Here is a 20,094-nt window from a genome sequence, read left to right on the forward strand (position 1 = left end):
TTATTCACTCATCCATTGAGGGACATCTGAGCTCTTCTCATATTTTGGCTGTTGTGGACATTCTGCTATGAACATTGAAGTGCATGTGCCCCTTCATATCACTACTTTTGTATACTTTGGATAAATACCTAGTAGTGCAATTGCTGGATCATAGAGTAGTTCTATTTTTAACTTTTGAGGAAACTCCATTCTGTTTTTCAGAGTGGCTATACCAGTTTGCATTCCCACCAACAGTTCCAAGGGGTTCTCCTTTCTCCATAAACTCACCAACACCAACAACTCTGTAGTTTCCTGAGGAGTTATTTTTAGCCATTCTGATCAGTGTGAGGTGATATCTCATTGTGGTTTTCATTTGTGTTTCCCTGATGATCAATGATGTTGAGCATTTTCTCATGTGTCTGTTAGCCATTTGGATGTCTTTGGAAATGTCTGTTCATGTCTCCTGCCCATTTCTTGACTGGAAAAAAAAGATACACTGCTAATTATAGTATTATTCACTAACCAATAATGTGGAATTATTATCTCAAAAATAAGTAACAGGTAACCAGATTAGCCAATGGAATTATTTGTCATAAATAAACATCATAAATATGCTATTTAAGTAAATAAAAAATAACAGTAGAGTTGCCTACTAGTTAATCCAACATACATAGAAACTTCTAAGATAAATATAAGATCTTTGTGTCAGTCATTCAAGACACAAAAGTTGAACATACTTAGTATATCAAATATAAATTTCAGGATGTTATGGTTCATTTGAAGGGAGCATTTCCAGTATGACCCAGGTCCTGGAGCTTCTTTGATTAGTGTTTTTTTTGTTGTTGTTGTTGTTGTTGTTTTTGTCAGGTGGCTGTTTCCTCATCAATTTTAAGGGAAATATGAGGACTATTTCAAGCATTAAAAATCCAGTGTTTTTTAAATTGGGAAATTAGCTTACATTTATTGAAATCTATACATGTTACCATATATAAATATATGCATAGCATACTACAAAATTTCAGAACATCATCTAATTTTTTTACAGTACTTTTTTGCCCTTTACACATACAGTTTGATTTTTTAAATCACTGTTGCTGTCTATTGCTTGTGAGATTAAGGAATAAAAATATTACAAGAAACTTAAAGGCAAAACAGTTTAAGTTGCAAAATAAGACAGCAACCAAGTAAATTCTCCCCTGCTGGAAAATAAGGTGATTAAAGATTATTACCAGATGCAAACAGGAAGCAAAAATGTATAGATTATATAAGGTCTTAGCGGGAACTGAACGTCAGCACTAATTCAGTAGTCTATCCAAGACTTATTTCATGGAAGTGTACATTGGTGTCTAAAAATCCAGATTTGAATTCTTAGGTCCACCTCTCTAGTTCTTTAAGTTGTAATACCCCCACATCTCTCATAAATATTAGTTTCAAAAAACCAGTGAGAACACATTCCAACTACACTGGGTGACCTTTGTTGTAGCCTGTTAGAGATTTGAACACTAGTTTTTTAAGTCTGTCTACTCAGTTATTTCTCAAAGCATCCTGTGAAGTCCAAAACATCTATGCTAAAAATATATTAAAAATCAGCCATGTTCACAAATTCTAAAAATATAATATCAGCATAAATTTGTCTTATTGAATAGAACAGAGAAGAAGCTAAAGAAAACAGAGAAAACTAATGTGAAATTAAATCTGAATTGGAAGTCTCTTCAGTGAGTTTGAAAGTAGGCACATCCCCTCAATGAAATATAACACATGTGAATATTCACTTATTACTATGAAATCTAGTTTGCTTCCTCAAAACAAGGACAGCTAACAGATATATAATTTGCACAATTATTAACTTAAAATTTTCTATTTCATATTCCATTTGAAAATTCAAAGAATTTCAATTATCAGTACTAATCAGACTGAGGAAAAATATATACAAAATTTATAGTTAGTCTGAAAAAGAAGTTTGAAGAGATTTAAGTCGTATATTTGGTTTGAATGACCTAAGGTATTTTTTTTCCAAGAAACTTTACTTCTGTCTGCCAGTTAATAGTTATCATGGACCATTTATGATTAACTTAAAGCCAGCCTTGACTCTGTCAGAGAAATTTATACATCGTGATTCTCCCCTAAGTGTGCTTACAATCTGTTTGGAGAAATGATTTGCACAAATAAATATATAACATGCAGTACAAGGAAACATTTAACTGGTCATGTGTCTGATGTCAGCTATTCAGTTTGTGCTAATTGTATCATTGCTTTCCAACTAATTTGAGAGCAACAAATTATCATTCTTCATCCTTTTTGTGCCTCAGCTCCTTATACCTGAGCCCATTAGATGCCCTGCTCTGGAAGGCTCAGCCACATTCCAGTACCTGACTTGCCTGTGCATTTTTTGTGTGCATGTGGCTTTTTTCTACTTCTTTCCTTAAATTCCTACTGATCATCCTGCATTTGGCTAGGATGCCTGCAACTCCAGTAAGTACCACTGGACCTTCCAGATTGAATCATTGTCTTCTGTATGCTTCCACAGCCCTGCACAGTGCTTAACCTACTGTATTATAATCACAGACTCATTTCTTGTCCTCCTTCCTGATTTGGATACAGAGCTATGTCCAAGAACTTAGCATAACACTTGGTTCATGAAAGTAAATGGGACAAATGCATTCAGTAAAAAGAAGGAAGTAGAAGGTAGATCCACTGTCTTAACAATCACAAACAGAGGAGTAAGAATTGCAGAGACACTGCTCTACTACGGCTGCCGCCGCTCTGACGAGGACTACCTGTACCGCAAGGAGCTGGCCCAGTTCCACCAGGACGGCCCCCTCACCCAGCTCAACGTGGCCTTCTCCCGGGAGCAGCCCCACAAGGTCTACGTGCAGCACTTACTGAACAGGGACAAGGAGCATCTGTGGCAGCTGATCCACGAGGCGGGCGCCCACATCTACGTCTGCGGGGATGCTCGGAACATGGCGAGGGACGTGCTGAACACCTTCTACGACATCGTGGCCGAGGTGGGGGCCATGGAGCATGCCCAGGCCGTGGACTACATCAAGAAGCTGATGACCAAGGGCCGCTACTCCCTGGACGTGTGGAGCTGGAAGCCACCCGGCCCCACCTCACTCGGCCCCTCGGGCCCCGCAGACTTGCCTCCCCGTGTAATCATTTTCGTGGCCCCCTTCTGCCAGTCTCCCGGGATGGGTTCTGCTAGGCCCTCCCCCAGGAGGCAGGCCCAGGGGCAGAAACTGGTCCAGGCCCTGAGGCGCAAGCCCTGGAGCACCCCAGCCCTGCGGCAAGTGGTCAAGGGTGTGTGTTGTGTGAACACCTCGGGAAGCTAAGCTAGAGGGACATATACAGCGTGGTGGGCACCCACCTATGGCTACATCATCAGCTGTCAAACCTGGGACCATTCCTCCCACTACTCTCTGCTCTGTAATTTCTGGTATTCAGAATAGTTTTCTCTCTCACTCCCTCATATATAATCTAGTCCAGAGTACAACACATCTCATTCTGAATGTCTCTGCAATCCATCTGCTTTTCCTATGACTCATACCATTGCAGTTCAAACTACTACCATCTCTTACTTGAACAAAAGAAATATTACCAAAAATAATTTACCCAACTTTACTTTTACTCCTTTCTAGCCTTTTCTCTTCATTGAAGCCAAAGTAATACAAAAATGTATCTTTTTGAAGATACATACCAGGTCAGAGTAATTTGCCTTCAATGAGCTCACTGCTCTGAGAAGAAAGGCCACGATCTTTAAGATTACCTCTAATGTGATGTGTGGCTCTCCCCACCAGGGCCTCCAGACTAAGTCATACCAATTTTCCCTCTGCTTCATAAACTGAGGTATACCTGTTTTCTCTCATTCTTTCATGATCTAAAATCTTTTCTAACTCAGGGGCTTTCTATTTGTATTTTTTTTCTACCTGGAATCCTCTATTTCTCTGCAACACCCTCCATTCCTGACATGTGCCTACGTCACTCCATTCATTTTTCAGAGAACAGTTCAAACATTCTTCCAGAAGAGCTTTCTCCATCTTCCCAATTAAATCTGGTCTCCCTACTCTCTCAGCACTTGCTTTTTCCTTTAATATTCCCCACTGCAACTTGTAATCATATATTAACATATATGATTATCTAAATTAAATATGTTATTTCTTTTTTAAAATATTTTTATTTATTCATTCATTCATCCATGAGAGAGAGAGGCAGAAGCAGGCTCCATGCCAGGAGCCCAATGCAGGACTCGATCCCAGAACTCCAGGATTGCACCCTGGGCCAAAGGCAGGCGCCAAACTGCTGAGCCACCCAGGGATCCCCTGATTATCTAAATTAATTTCTACTTTCCCTACTAGATTAAAACTGCTATGGAGATTAGGACTGTTTTGCTAAACATATCCCTAATGACCATCGTAGCACCTGTGACATAACAGATACTCCAAAAATATTTGTTGAACAAATTAATGATTTAAAACTACAAAAAAAACAACAAACAGTAAGAATAGGAGCTTCTGGTAGTAACAGGGACAAGGCAAACAAGTTACTGAATCATCATGCTGAAATCAAACTAAAGCATGCTCACCATATGATTTTCTTTGCCTCAGACATCTTTGGAATGGTCAAAACCAGCTTTGTTTTAAAACAAACTGTCAAATGAGCAGCAGATGTAGCAGGTGTGTCATTAACATAAGAATCAGTTGGGTACACATAGGGCTCAGTCTTCTGCTATAAACTTTGCTGAGAGAGCAAAGAGGGCAAAACTTAAATATTGCTAAGATTGTGTGGATATGGAAAAGAAGGTACCAAAATGGAACAGCCAAGTAGGAAAATCCAACTGTTTCCCCTTCACTAATATGTATTAGTGTAAATGAAATAAAATGAAAGATAATGATCAGAAATTTATGAAAAACCTAAAAATTGTTTGGTTACAAAGATGTTTCTGTATAAGAGAAAAGACTGGGTAAATCAGGGAAGCTTTCATGACGAATATTGATCTTGATTATAGAGTGGGGTTCTTCCATGTATCAGAAATAACTTGGACAAAGACTGTGATGACAGTATTATACAATTTTCTTTTTCTTAGAAGCTCAGAGAATTAGAAAATTAGAAGTATCATGGTCACTTCAATTGACAGCTGCCACATAGACTTAGCCAGATATAGATGACCAAGGCTTTCTTAATTGGTTATTCCCAAGAACACTAGACAGTTTTTTTTAAGATTTTATTTTTTTATTCATGAGAGACAGAGAGAAAGGCAGAGAAATAGGCAGAGGGAGAAGCAGGCTCCCCATAGGGAGCCCGATGTGGGACTTGATCCCAGGACCCCGAGATGATGACCTGAGCCAAACCACAGAGCCACCCAAGTGCCCCAGAACACTAGACATTTTAAACTTGACAATTTCTCTAAAATATAAAAGGAGAGAACATTGGGTGTGAGGCAGTGAATAAAGGAGAAGGGGACGATTTTGGAAGAGTATTTTATAAGCAGATTTCAAAATCCCTTCCCTACAAAGTATCCAATATTGAAAGCTGAAATTTTATCTTTCTATCTTTGGATTAGTTTTATGTGAAGGATAAATTACAATGTTGATTGATTTACTTCTTTTATTTCTCTGATTGCAATCAGTATTTGTAATACTTGTTTTAACTTTGGGGGTTTTGTGGGGTTTTTTGCAATTGCCTCTTTTACTTCTTAACAATTCATTTATAGTGCCAAGACAAAGGGGTTGATAATTTGAGGCCAAATTCTCCTTATTCTATTCCAAATTTGCAAAAATGAAGCAAAGGCAACATTTGTCAGCTTTCTGGCAGAAATATTTATGTTAGACAATCATATGTGTTGTTTTTGGAAAAGGAAAGCTAAAAACCTTACTTTCTCATCCCTACATAAAACAAATTTTGGACTATATAACAGCCCTTAATGCCAACTTCAATGTGTAGAATTCCAGCAGTTGGATTTTTTTTTTTTTCTGAAATGACTTCAGTATTCTGTGTGCCTGTGGCTTTATAAAAAGCACCCATCTCTTTATTGAATACCACAAACATTCTCCAGGTTATCTCTCTCTTCAAGCCAAATATATTGGTTTTGAAATTGTTAGGATCAGTGTGGCTTGAAAAGACAGATTGTGGGCCCTCGTAGCTGTCTGCTGAATAAATCTGTTTCTTTTGTCCCTCTTTCTCTTTCCACCCCCACCAAAGTGCCTTCTGTTTCTTTTTTTTTCCACCCAACAATGATTCCCTGTAGATATTGATTAAAATTTGGAAAACAAAAGCTCAAAATATACTTGGAATATCCTAACAAAAATTTGAAGAGTGATTTGGGCATGATGGTTTGGTGTCTCAACTTTTTTGGGGAACTTGACATTTGAAGTGAAAAATTAGGAGAACTATTGTATCATTCCTTCTGTTATGAAGTGACTTTTCAGAAGCAGTAAGTTCTGACACTTTATAATAGTAAGCTTCCACATTTTCTATATAACTTACTTAGCTCCTTTGGTGCTAGTGGAGTCTCAGTATGGCACACAGCATGTATTCCTAGACAAACACAGGTCTGAGGCAAGAACATAGGGTCCATTTCCTCCTATACTGCCCTGACCAAGCTGCTTCCTCCAGTGATTTTACCTGCTGTGTACCCTACTTGCTTATTTCTAACATTCAAGATATTGTTGCATTGCATTATTTGTATAGAAGAAATTCAAGAAAACACTCAGGAGATATAAATATAAATTCATGTTAGTTCTAAAGAATAGCTACATTTAAAAACTACTTTTAGTTAAAGAGACACCATTTTATTTACATAACCTCAAAATGTTTCTGTCTTCTGTAAACACCAATTGTTGAACTTAAGCTTTTTTCTTCAATTGGACAGGAAATATTATTTGGTTATTGGGATTTATCATTATCTTTGCCAGTAGTAATGCTCTTTTGGAGATGAATATGTTCCAGGGCACAAAGACATACTTAAACTTTCCAAATATGAAAATGTCTTGTTTTTTTTTTTTTTTTTACTTTGAATAAGATAGATTCACATTCTGAAATGGATGTGCATAGCAAATATCATAAATAAAAATGTTCCAACAAAACAACGAGCATTAAATAAATTGATAATATATATAAAATGCTCAGCACCTAATAGAAGCCTAAAATGAAATATTAGCCAACCATCTTTGTTCTCCAGCCAAGCTAGGAATTATAGAATAAAATTTGGGGAGGAAATTATGAAGACTCCTTTTCTTTCTCATAAAGATTCAAAAAGTAAAACATTTCCAATTACTTTCTATGAGATTTTTAGATTTTATAAGTATTCTTGATAAGCTTTAGGAGTTTTTTTCTTATTTCCTGTTAGGATTTTAATTATTATAAAATGATAGTTATATAACTATAGTTATATTCTGTGATATACTTATAAAGTGTTGTTACACTGATTACCAAGAATTATAATATTCTGATAGAAAATTAGTTGTAAAAGTTACCTGTACTCTGAGGCAATTTACATAGCAGTTGCTGAGGCTTGGTTTACTGCTCAACTTTCCATAATTTTATTCTAGAGTTTCAAGAAGACTGTATCATTTTCTTTGCTTGTTTCATTTCTGTCAAGTTAATATTTTGTGGTTAAATGGACTTCAAGCACTTTTATCAAACTCACAGGGTCTGCTTCCAGATTGAAGCAATTTTAAAACCCAGATAAGTGGCTGAAGTAAAAAGTTTTACTTTGAATGTTATGGAAGTACTCAATACAGTTTAAATAATCTCAGTTGTTTTGACATCATCAATGCTGGGACCTTTCAAGTCATTTTTCAATTCAGAGCTAATTCAATAAAATAAATTTTTTAAAAGATTTTATTTACTTATTCATGAGAAATACAGAGAGGAGAGAGAGAGAGAGAGAGAGAGGCAGAGACACAGGCAGAGGGAGAAGCAGCCTCCATGCAGAGAGCCTGACGTGGGACTCGATCCCCGGCCTCCAGGATTAGGCCCTAGGCTGAAGGCAGCGCTAAACCGCTGAGCCACCCAGGCTGCCTCAATAAAATGAATTTATAAAAGGTCAGCTTTTCATCTTGTAGGGTATTGTGACTATATAAAACCTTTTTCTAAAATGAATTTTTTATATTATTTGTAATTTTTATTTTTTCAAATGCTGTCAAAAATATTTGCTTTTCATAATTAGGGAAAAATTTGCATCATTTAAATCCTTTGTGCACATAATCTTACATTAAATGTGCACATAATCTTAATACACTGGATTAGCTATTTTAAGTCTGGCACATTTTCATTAAAATAAAAGTAGAAAATTTAATAGTTAAAAAGCTTTAATTTGGTTGTATTAATTTTTTTAAGATTTAATTTATTTATAAGAGAGAGAGAGAGAAAGCGGTGGGGGGGGGGCGGGGAGTGGGAAGGAGCAGAGGGAGAGGAACAAACAGACTCTGCCTTGAGCACACAGGACCCTGAGATCATTACCTGAGCCAAAACTAAGATTTGTGACTTAACTGACTGAGCCACTCAGGTACCCCTTGTTGCATTATTTTAAGAAATATTACAGATGTAATCTCAGCTATTGTTAAATATGTTAAATTTGTTTCAGCAAAGTATTTAGATTTATTATGAAGTCAATAAAAAAAACACATATCCTTTCTAAGCCTGTTGCTAACTGGATCTTGCTAAAGACATATTGATCTAGTTTAGTATTATTGTAGTTTCATGCCTAGGAATCTCAACGAAGATAAATAAAAAGGTAAGATTTTTAATTAGAAAAATATGCAGGGCACCAGGTGGCACAAAGTGTACACTCTTGATTTCAGCTCGTCATGATCTCAGAGTTGTGAGATCAAGCCCCATGTTGAACTCTATGCATAGTGCAGACACTGCTCTAGGTTGTCACTCTCTCTCTGTCTCTCTCTCTCTCTCAAATAAATAATCTTAAAAAAAAAGAACACTATACAATAATGGTATTATAGCCTCAGTAAAAATATATACACATACCAACATATTTCAGTTTTATAACCGAAGACAGCTTTGAATTTCATAAGCTCACTTAGGATTTATTAATTTGAATTTCAGTATCTGATGATTTAATAATAAAATTTTATAAAATAATTTATGTAGTAGAGATGCTAATTTTTGTAGCCTACATTTTTAGTACTCCAAATTGTGATTTCTTTATATTTAAAAATCAACCTTGCCAAAGTAAAGAACTGTAGCTATAATACAACCATGAATAAACTTCATTCTTTAGAGATTTCATAAACTACTTTAAATTATTATTCAATTCCCCAGTTTACAAGGGTGAGGGGTTGGTTCAACTCTCCTCAGACAACACATTCATACTTCTAAGAAGACTGTTTACAAGGATAACATTGGTGCGTAGCCTGCCCATGTGTCTATTATGATTTGAGTGGATAAGTTCAGGCCACATATTGGTGTCATAAGATGAAAATTATTGATTTATATGTATTATAAATTAAATTTTCAACCTTTTTTCATTGAAACAAGTAGTTTATATTTTGGATTTTCCTCAATCCTACCAATTTGCCAATCCTACCAGGTATCCACTACCATTATCTTCCTCTTTTCTTTCATTAAATGAGAAAGAAAAGAAGGTGGGTGGGTCAGAAGGACTTTGGAGACTCTTGGCATTTATGTAGGTATGTGTCCAAAAGCATCTAACTCTACTCTCAAAGTTTATAGAACTCCTTTAAAACATGTATAGCTATGCAGGAATTTCATTCCTAGCTATGGGAACTAATATTCTGTAATGTTTAAGAATATAAGCTCTGACATCACATACGAATTCAAATCCCCCCACAGCTCTTATAATCTATAGAATCCAAGTAGATTTATTAACTTTCCTCTCTGTCAGTTTTCTTGATTTAAAATAAGAATTTTAATGGTCTCTGTGTATAGGTGGTAATACCTATAAAAGCCTGTCAGTAACTATATGATAGTCATTATTATTACTTCTCGAATGTTGGATAAAAGAATGTAAAATTCAGAAATGATCCTTGTTTTGACTTTATTCATCATTGTTAATGAGTTCAGCTTCTTTCTGATCATCTGAATTTTACCAATCCAAATTGACTATAACCACCTTTGTGATTCTTACTTTCTATATCTGAAAATACGATTTGAATTTATGCATTTAAAAGAAGGAATGGAATGATTTATTGAATGAAACTAAATAAAATTGATCTAAAATTTTCCTAATTTCAAGAAATAATTGAGGTAATAATATTTAAGTTTAAGCAGTGTTTCTGCTTAAAATAGTATAAATCATAGTCCTGGAATAGAATGAAACTTAGAAATAAATACTATATATGCCTGTATGATCATATATAAATATTTCCTTATTTAGATGCCACATGTCACAGCTCTTTGAAAATGAGTGTTTTGTTTGTTTCTTTTGTTTTATTTTGTTTTATTTTTATGGTTTGGAAACTGTAGCATTCTTGGATCCTACTTTTTCTGAATCCGAACTGTAACATTTTAGGTTGAATTATGTCCCCCTCCAAAAGATATGTTAAAGTCCTAACCCCTAGTACCACAGAATGTAATCTTGATCATTAAGGTAAACTCTAATCCCTATATAACTGGAGTCCATATAAAAAGGTGATATGTGGACATAAAGACAGACACATGAAGGGAAGTCAATGTGAAGACACGGAGATGTTTTTGTGACTGAGTGATTCATGTACATGCCAAAGAATGTCTGGAGCTACCAGGAGTTCGGAGAGAGGCCTGGCACAGATTCTTCCCTGAAGCCGTCAGTGGGAGCATGGCCTTGCAGATACCTTGATTTTGGACTTCTAGACTACAAACTTGTGAAACAGTATATTTCTCTTGTTTTAAGCAATTCAATTTATCGTACTTGTTACTGCAGTTCTAGCAAACTACTAGAGGACGTTTGATAAAATTGGGATCAAGATTAAGAGAATTTTATATCTTTTTCTACCTCAATCAGAGGGAACAAGATTCTTTAGGTTTTCACTCTACTTCTGCCAATATCCAGCCAGCATTTAATGTAAAATTGCCAAAGAGATAATCCACTATATTTAGACTTCATGAAGATTATTTTATCACCCTGTTCTGTTCTTTTTCAAAAATCCAGAACTTCAAGAAAATAATCCTATCAAGAAAGCCTTGGAAATATTTCCTCTAATCAAAAATTTATCAGTAGTTTATTTCATTAGTTTCCTATTACTGCTATAACAAATTACCACAAACTTAGTGACTGACAGCAACACAAATTAATTATTTTACAGATCTGGAGGTTAGAAGTCCAAAATCAGCTTTACTGGGCTCATGTCAAGATGTCAGAAGAACTGGTTCCTTCTGGAGGTTCTAGGGGAGAATCAATTTCCTTGTCTTTCCCAACTTCTAGAGACCACCCACCTACTTCCATCTTCAAGTCCAGAAGCAGAGCACCTTCTAATATTTCTCTCTTTCTCTTTTCTTCTGTTGACTTACCATGTTTACTGTCTTCAAACCCTACCTCTCTGTTTTATATGAGTCCTTGTGGTTCCATTGGATATACCTAGATAATCCAGAATCATCTTCCATCTCAACATTCTTAACTTAATCATATCTTCAAAATTATTTTTGCCAGGTAAGAAAACATATCCACAGATTCCAGGTATTAGGAAATAAATATATCTTTGAAGGACATTTACTCAGTCTACCACACCAGTAAATATTGTCTTTGCAAAATATGTTGCTCTATATATCAACTAAATCTTAAGAGAAAAATTTTTAAAGCTGATTTTCTGTTTCTATAGAAGCAACTGGGAAAAAAAAAACTTGCAGATTTAATATAACTTATTTTTTTCTGTTATTCCATTCATTTACTCAGGAAATACTTATCAAACATCTGCTATGTACCAAACAAATTTTAGGTCTCTTCCTCATGGAGCCCATATCCTAGTAGGAGAGGGAGGCTCTACTAAGTAAATAATTAAATAAATGCTATAGTTTCAGATCCTGAGAAGAGCTGTAAGAAAGAGTTGAATTAAGTGCTAAAAGAGACGGTTAAAATAAAGTCAAAAATCTTATAATGATGATGGTTACTATTTGGATAGGGACATTTCTCTCAAGAAAGTAACATTTTACAGTCTTGAATTAGGTAAGGGAGGAAGCACAATGAGTACTTGAGTATAGATTTTTGAGAGGAGGAAAATTTATATTTAGCAGCTGTTTGAATCAAAAGCATACTATTCGTCATAGGATAGGAACACATCATTTTTTTTTTATGTAAGAAACTTCTCTTAATCAAGTGTCATGCCAAATATCATCAAAGGGAGTCTGATGCAAAATAACAAGTGATGATGCTCTCTAACACATACTATAGATTCACTTAACATGTATGACCTTAGATGAAATGAGCTCCCGAATTCTCAAAAGAGGTGAAACTCAGAGTCATTAAATTCTTTACTCATTGAGATGAGGGTCAGATTCAGAAGCATGTGGCCAAGACTAAAAAATTCTTTCTCTGTCTCAGATAGATAAGCAAACGGATAGATAGATAGATATAATTTCTATATCTAGAAGGGCAGGTTGTTGACTTATTCTTCTACGTGGAGAAAGCAAGTTAATTGTATACAAGAGTTCATATTTTTATTATTCAGCTACTGATTGATATATAGGTATAGTATATTAGGTATTACAAAAATTAATGTATATCTAGTTTGCTATAGAGGCACTCAAATAAACCAAGACTAAGTTACATTCTAAGGGATGTCTGACTGGCTCAGTTGGTAGAGCATGTGGCTCTTGATCTCAGAGTTGTAAGTTCAAGTGCCACATTGGGCATGGGGCCTACTTAAAAAACTAATAAAGTTAATTAAATAAGTTACGTTCTTTATCATTTTGGAAAATAAGTATTAGCAAAAGGCCTGCAATCCATTCTCTGTAGAGATTAGCCCAAAGAAACAGAAGAAAAATGCAACCTGGTCAAATAACCTGGCTAATGGGGATCCCTGGGTGGCGCAGCGGTTTAGCACCTGCCTTTGGCCCAGGGCACGATCCTGGAGACCCGGGATCGAGTCCCATATCGGGCTCCTGGTGCATGGAGCCTGCTTCTCCCTCTGCCTATGTCTCCGCCTCTCTCTCTCTCTCTCTCTCTCTCTCTCTCTCTGTGACTATCATAAATAAATAAAAATTAAAAATAAATAAATAAATAACCTGGCTAATGGTATGTGCTAATGGAAGAGTCACTAACTTTGAAATGATGTTAGCAGAATGCATTTGTCTATCTAGATTTGCTATGATAAACAAATTTCTAATCTGTGGATTTACTTAAAGCATTATCTGTTATGTTAATATAGAGCATAAAATGGAGATGGTTGACTTAGAATTATTCTCCCCCCAAAAAATGTCCATGTATTAATCCCTGGCTGGACCCTGTGAATATGTTACCTTAGCTGGCAATAGGGGAATTAATATCCTAGACAGCATTAAAGTTCCTAATCAGCTGGCCCCAAAATAGGGAGATTATCCTGGATTATCTGAGTGTACCCAATGTAATCACAAGGAAGGATAATCATAAGGAAACATGGAAGAGAGGCATGAAAGGGAGAGTGATACAATGTGAGGACTCAGCTCAGTTTCAGCTTTTGAACATGGAAGGAGGAGGTCACAAGCTAAAAGTACTACTGGTCTCTAAAACCTGGAAAAAGCAAGGATGTAGATTTTTCCTTAGAGCCTCTAGAAAGGGATGCAGTCCTGCCAACACCTTGGTTTTAGCCCAGTTGAAACCTACATTGGACTTCTAATGTACAGAACTATAAGACAATGAAATTGGGCTCCTTTAAGCCATTCAGTCTGTAGTGACTTGTTTCAGCATCCATAGAAAGGAACATAACATTTCATGATCAAAATGACTTATTTTATGTAGGTGATAATATATACGTTTGTTTTAGAGAATTCATTTGCTAAATCAAATTTAGCCAGGCTATATATTCTGATGCAGCAAAGGAATACCTTGAAAGCCCTATTGGTGATACAATATTTTTTGTTTCATCTCTGTTTCATGGTTACTTGTATCTTTGTAATCAGTAGTAAGATATGATACTGTGTAAAATTTCTTCTTTGTGTCTAATTTCGCATACCATTTCTTTGTATTTTCTCATTGCCTATTTTTCTCTAAATAAGAACTATTGATGCTATATTATTACCCAATTCATTAAGTGTTTATTTCACAGATACCATGTTGCAGTACAGAATTATTTAGTTTGTAAATGCATAATAAATGAATGAAATAATTACCATATCAAGGAACTTAAAATCTCTGTGAATCATTTCAGATACAACTGCAAAGATATCAGAACATCATTTGAATAAGCTTGTTTTCCCTCTGTACAAGATAAGAGTCAAAAGTATCTTTGTTGATCTCAGGAAAATCTAACAAAAATTTCCATATTTATACAGCAGTGTTAGGTAACTTTGAATCCTGTTACTGATAAAATATTAATCAGTTCTGGAAAGTGGTCCAAACAGGAAAAAAAAAAAAAAAAAAAGCTAAGATGATGGTTGCATTGTTCTTCTGTGAACCTGTGAGAATTTTATACATAGTAAGTCTTTAAGAACTTTTTGTTGAGAATAATTGAGTCATCACTGAAGCCAGATAGAGAAAACAATTAAGTATGATTCACTGTGCTCTACTTCAATCCCCTCTACCAATGTAGCAAGAATAAATCCAACCCAAAAAGGATCTTAGATTGGTCAATCTAAAACTGCCTGGTCAAGAATAAATAAATACAAGATCTAGATCATTACTATAATAGGGGAAAAATCAGAAAATCTGGTTTAGGCATTGCTATTATACTTTAATATGTAAATATAGCTTCAGTTTTAAAAGATAGATTTTATTTTGTGGAACTACAAATGCAATCAATATAAAAGTCTAGGTTGAAATAGCAAGGAGAACAAATGTAAATATTAAAATATCCATATTGGGGCACCTGGTTGGCTCAGTGGTTGAGCATCTGCCTTTGGCTCAGGTTGTGATCCTGGGGTCCTGGGATCTTGATCCCGGGGTCCTGGGATCGAGTTCTGCATCAGACTCTCCCCAAGGAACCTGCTTCTCCCTCTGTGTCTCTCTCTGCCTCTCTCTGTGTCTCTCATGAATAAATAAATAAAATCTTTAAAAAATAAATAAATAAAATCTCCAAATTGAGGAAGTTGAACTTATCTAAGAACATTGACAGTGATCAGGGATTAATGTCTGATAAAATTTTAGAGACTAGAACTGAAAACAAGTTAAATAATTAATAGATAATTGATTGATGTATATAACATGATTAATTAATGTAAGTAAAGATTACCTAAACATAAAAGTATTTGAGAAATGAACCCAAATTGTATTATATCAACTCAGAGCTCTCTTATTCTTATTGTTATAGTTTCATTTGAAAAATAAAAGAAATCCTTTGATGTAAATGCCCCACCAAAAGGCACTTTGAAGTGAGAATGATAATGTGAGTAAAATAATAGCTAATATTTATCAAGTGCTTAGTATATGTCAGATATTATATACTTTATGACTTTATGTATTGTGTCATTTATGTTTTTCAACAACCAGATGAAGTCAGTCTTTTATAGCCCTTATTTAATATATGAGGAAATTAAAGCCAAAAAAGATGAGGCTTGCCTTGAAAATATATGCAATAACTAGGAAACCTCAAATTGGAATCCTTGCCTGTGACAGTGCATGCTTTTAACAACAACCTAGATAGCTTTTCACTTTTACTTCCTCCCTTATTTACTTGTTCTGTCCATCTAGAAAATGCCAGTTCACTTAAGACTCAGATCAAGGGTCATTATCTATCAGAATGTTTCTTTGACTATTCCAGGCATAATCTAATGTATCATCCTTTTGCTGATCTATAGAGGACATTTAAAAAAAAGTTGTTTGATTCTAAGCTTTTCTATAGTTTAAAACATTATTTTATCACAGAAGGTCCTTCATGAACTGATAAGTACAGGATTACTGATAATATGCAATTTGCAATCAGAATGGGAATAGCCAAAGAGTTCCCTCTCATCCCATCCTCTCCTTTTCTCCCACCCCTCCCCATCTCTGTCTCTTTCTCTCTTCATACCTTTCCTTGTTCCAGAGGTCACTAACAATTTGCTTTCTTAAGAAAATTGTTAAAAGATGAAATTTGTCCTCAGCATACTCTTCTCCCATAACCCACATTAAGTAACATATTGCCCTTGTAGTTCACTGCAGCTACTAGTGAAATGTCAAGGTTGAAAGTATAAACTAATTAATGTAATTAATTTCTATGTGTCCTAAGACCACTGAGAAATCACTTTCATCACAATTGATGATTCCTATTAATGGCCAGCAGTGAGCATCTCTAACAAGTCTTGGTAAGTATGCCTGGTTCAAAGATCCATTTTACACAGGAAACTTTAAACATGTGAAGTTATATTAATATGTGAAATGATACATGCTAATTCAGATAAAATGAAAATATATTGCATGTGCTGGGGTGATAGTCTTATGAATAAGTAGGAAGGTGGCATGTCATCCTTGAAGGACTGTATTTTGCTGACTCATGGTTACTTAAATGTATGCCCTGGGATCTTTAGGACATGGGTTATGTCTGGTTGCTACTGTCACATCCAAACTGTGAATGATTAGACCCAGAGAAGTCCACAAAAGTGAATCCTACTTCTGACGAAGTAGGTCCATTTATCAGACTGTTTTGAACCATTTTCTGTGAAGGGCAGTGTTTTGGTTGTTTATAATGCCTGTGGTTACTCTTACTGACAAGTGATAGCCTTTTATTGCAGAGGTCTAACTAACATACTTTAAACATTTCTAGCCAGAAAAAAAAAAAAATTCTAGCCAGAATGTTTGTTTCTTTTTGTAAAGATTTTATTTATTTATTTATTTATTTATTTATTTATTTATTTATTTATTTATTTATTTATGAAAGACACACAGAGAGAGAGAGAGAAGCAGAGACATAGGCAGAGGGAGAAACAGGCTCCATGCAGGAAGCCTAATGTGGGACTCAATCCCGGGTCTCCAGGATCACGCCCTGAGCCAAAGGCAGAAGAGGTTCAACTGCTGAGCCACTCAGGCGACCCTAGCCATAATGTTTATTATTGGAGAGATGCTTAAATATCTCAATATCTCTTCACTGAGGACCTCTCTGCCTCCTGTATCCTAGTATGATATTATGACCTTGGAGACTCTTCATTTTCCTTTAGATGATAATGTGATGGCAAAGGCAGAATGCAATGTCCTCAGGAGGATATCTGATACATTTGAAATAGCTAACACTGTGTGACATTTCAGTACGTTACTGAGAATCTAAATAATACCTGAGAAGTGTCTTTAACAAGTTTTTCATTATTAATAAAAATCATGAACAACTTTCCTAACATTGATTATTTTTCAATTGAATAATTTTGGATTACTTCCCTCAAAACCCTTTAACCTAATCATCAGGGCCATTAACATGCCGACTTAGAAAGTTATGACACCAATATTGCTGAAAATCAGAGTTTGAGGATAAGAAATACATTTTAGGGATCCTGGAGTCCCAGGATCAAGTCCCACATCGGGCTCCCTGCATGGAGCCTGCTTCTCCCTCTGCCTGTGTCTCTGCCTCTCTCTCTCTCTCTGTCTCTCATGAATAAATGAATAAAATTTTTAAAAATGCATTTTATTGACATTATGCTATAACTGTGATGATCCCATGTAGTAACTGCAAGGAAGTTGTTGCTTAGAACTGAAACAAATATTCAACTGCCCTGTTGGAATTTAGCTCCCTAAACCCAGGCTGAAATGTACAGTTGCTTAAAGTGACTTTAAATCTAACTTCCTTCAAAGGTACATATTTATGTAAAGTTAGATACTTCAGCTTAACATAATACTTTTGATAGTGACGTGTAGATTAATATAAAATAGTAATAACATGGCAACTATGGCTTTTGAAACCAATCCCATATATAAACATACAAAGTAGTTTCTCATCTGTATAACATGTAATAGCAAATCATATAACTGAACATGTAGTCAAGAAAATATCAAAAAAATGATAAAACATCAAATTTATTTTTAAAGATATTGGGTTATATATTAGTTTCCTAGAGCTGCCATAACAAAGAACCACAAATAGACTAGCTTAGAATGACAGAAATTTATTGCCTTACAATTCTGGAACTAAAAACCTGAAATCAGGCTGTCAGCAGGGCTGTGCTCCCTCTGAAACCTCTAAGGGAATGATCCTTATATCTTCCACCTGCTGCAGGCCTCTGGTGTTCCTCAGCTGGTAGTGGTGTACCTCCTTCATTTGACAGTCTCCCTGTGTCTCTTTACATGGTCTTCCCTTTGTGCGTGTCTGTCTCTGTGTCTAAACTTGTGCTTTTTATAAGGACACCAGTCATATTGGAGTAGGGTGCACTCTAATTACCTCATTTTAACTTCCTTATCCCTGTAAAGACCCTATTTCCAAATAAGGTTACATTCTGAGGTACTGGGAATTATGACTTCAACATATCTATTTTTAGAAGGGATACAATTCAACCTATAATAGGTTACAAATATTTTTATTTTAATTTTGAAAATTTCTAGGATTCCCCCTTAAAAGCTTCTGCATTTTACCTTTTTGTGACACAAAGTATTATCAAGCTCCATTGATATGCTTCTGCTCTTTGCGAAGTATTGGAATTCCTTCTGATCATAGTTAAAAGATTGATTATATCTAGCTTTGTTCCATAGATAAGGTTTGAGGAAAAATAGAATTAGATGATAATGGCTTATTATAATTAAGTCATAATACTTGTTTTATGTGAGTCCCTATAAAAGAAGGCAAATAAATTATTTTGCCTAAGAATTTTGCTCAACATAAATTGCTATTTTCCACATTACATCATTTTTAAAATACTTTATCAAGCTGATGTTTTCCTTTCACTTTCAATATCTACTATATTATTCTAACCTTATTTCTGGATAACTGTAAAGACTCCAAGGAACAAGCATAGTATATTTAACATACAAATGTTTAGTTGCTAGTGGAAAATTATTACTGTACTTTCTTTGCCAGTGAAGCATAGTACTGAGTATGGGAATTAGCACTTATTCAGGTGTCATTTTCTAAGCACTAGTGTACGATCACTAAGCAAGGCACTTCCATATTGGGAATTTCAAAATAGCAACTTGACCTTTATATTGCAGTGAACTTAGCACACAGCTCTTATTGAGAAATAAATGAGGAAGATTTTTTAAATCAGTGTCTTCTGAGTTTTCTCATGAAAGAAAATGTCACAGTGTAGGTTCCTGGGAAGCAGACTCTATGATTGCATTGTGCAGTGTGGTTATTAAGGATTCCTTGGAATCAGCACTGGAAAAAAAAGGGGAGAGAAGTTAGAATTGGCAGAGGAAGTGGTTGAACTGTGATGCAGATTCAAGATAATCTTGGTTAACCCTATGAAAAGGTAGAATGGCCTTTCATTGTTGTCCCTAGTTGGGCTACATTGTCCAGACCATTATAATCTCTAAAATCAGTCACTGGATGTGAGCTTTCAGGAAAAAGGGTGTCATCTTGGGGCTATAGGCTTCTTCAGCTGAGGTGATGGTAAAGGAGTTAATAGCTGGCAGATATCTGCCCACAGTCTACTCAACAATTGGGGCAACAAGCTTTCCTTCTTTGCTGGAATGTCCACATAACACACTACAGTATGCACCACAGGGAAAAGGATCATAATAATTTTAAGATATGCTTTCAACCATGCTTTTGCTGGCTTTGCACCAATGATGCTTACATCTCTGGAAAACTATTAAAATTATATTAGTTGCATTACAATTTTAAAAAACTAAACTTATATTTTCATTTCCACTTCACTTACTCATCTTTTTGGATTGCTTCGCCTCTGCTGTAACTTTGAATTAGAGAATATGAATATGACGGTATTTCAATTCAAAATTGCTAAATCTTGTAAATGATGCCATCAACCTAATCTAATGTCTTTTAATGTGAAGAAATTGTGTGTGTGTATGTGTGTGTGTGTGTGTGTGTGTGAGAGAGAGAGAGAGAGAGAGGGGGGGGGGAGAGAGAGAAACAGAGAGAGAGAGAGACAGAGGGATATGCATGTAGTTCTGTTTCC

The 20,094-nt window shown here is 35.4% G+C and overlaps 1 long non-coding RNA gene across 8 annotated transcripts in view; it reads left to right on the plus strand.

The window, feature by feature from the left end:
* Window positions 1–20,094, plus strand: part of LOC144284421 (uncharacterized) — a 364,283-nt gene that overhangs the window by 179,394 nt on the left and 164,795 nt on the right. For all 8 annotated transcript variants that reach the window (XR_013352774.1, XR_013352775.1, XR_013352769.1 and 5 more), the window contains 2 exons: window positions 15,372–15,446; window positions 16,269–16,344. This is a non-coding gene — a long non-coding RNA (uncharacterized LOC144284421). The remainder of the gene's footprint in view (window positions 1–15,371; window positions 15,447–16,268; window positions 16,345–20,094) is intronic.

Source organism: Canis aureus, chromosome 15 (genome assembly GCF_053574225.1).
Source record: "Canis aureus isolate CA01 chromosome 15, VMU_Caureus_v.1.0, whole genome shotgun sequence".
NCBI lineage: Eukaryota > Metazoa > Chordata > Mammalia > Carnivora > Canidae > Canis > Canis aureus.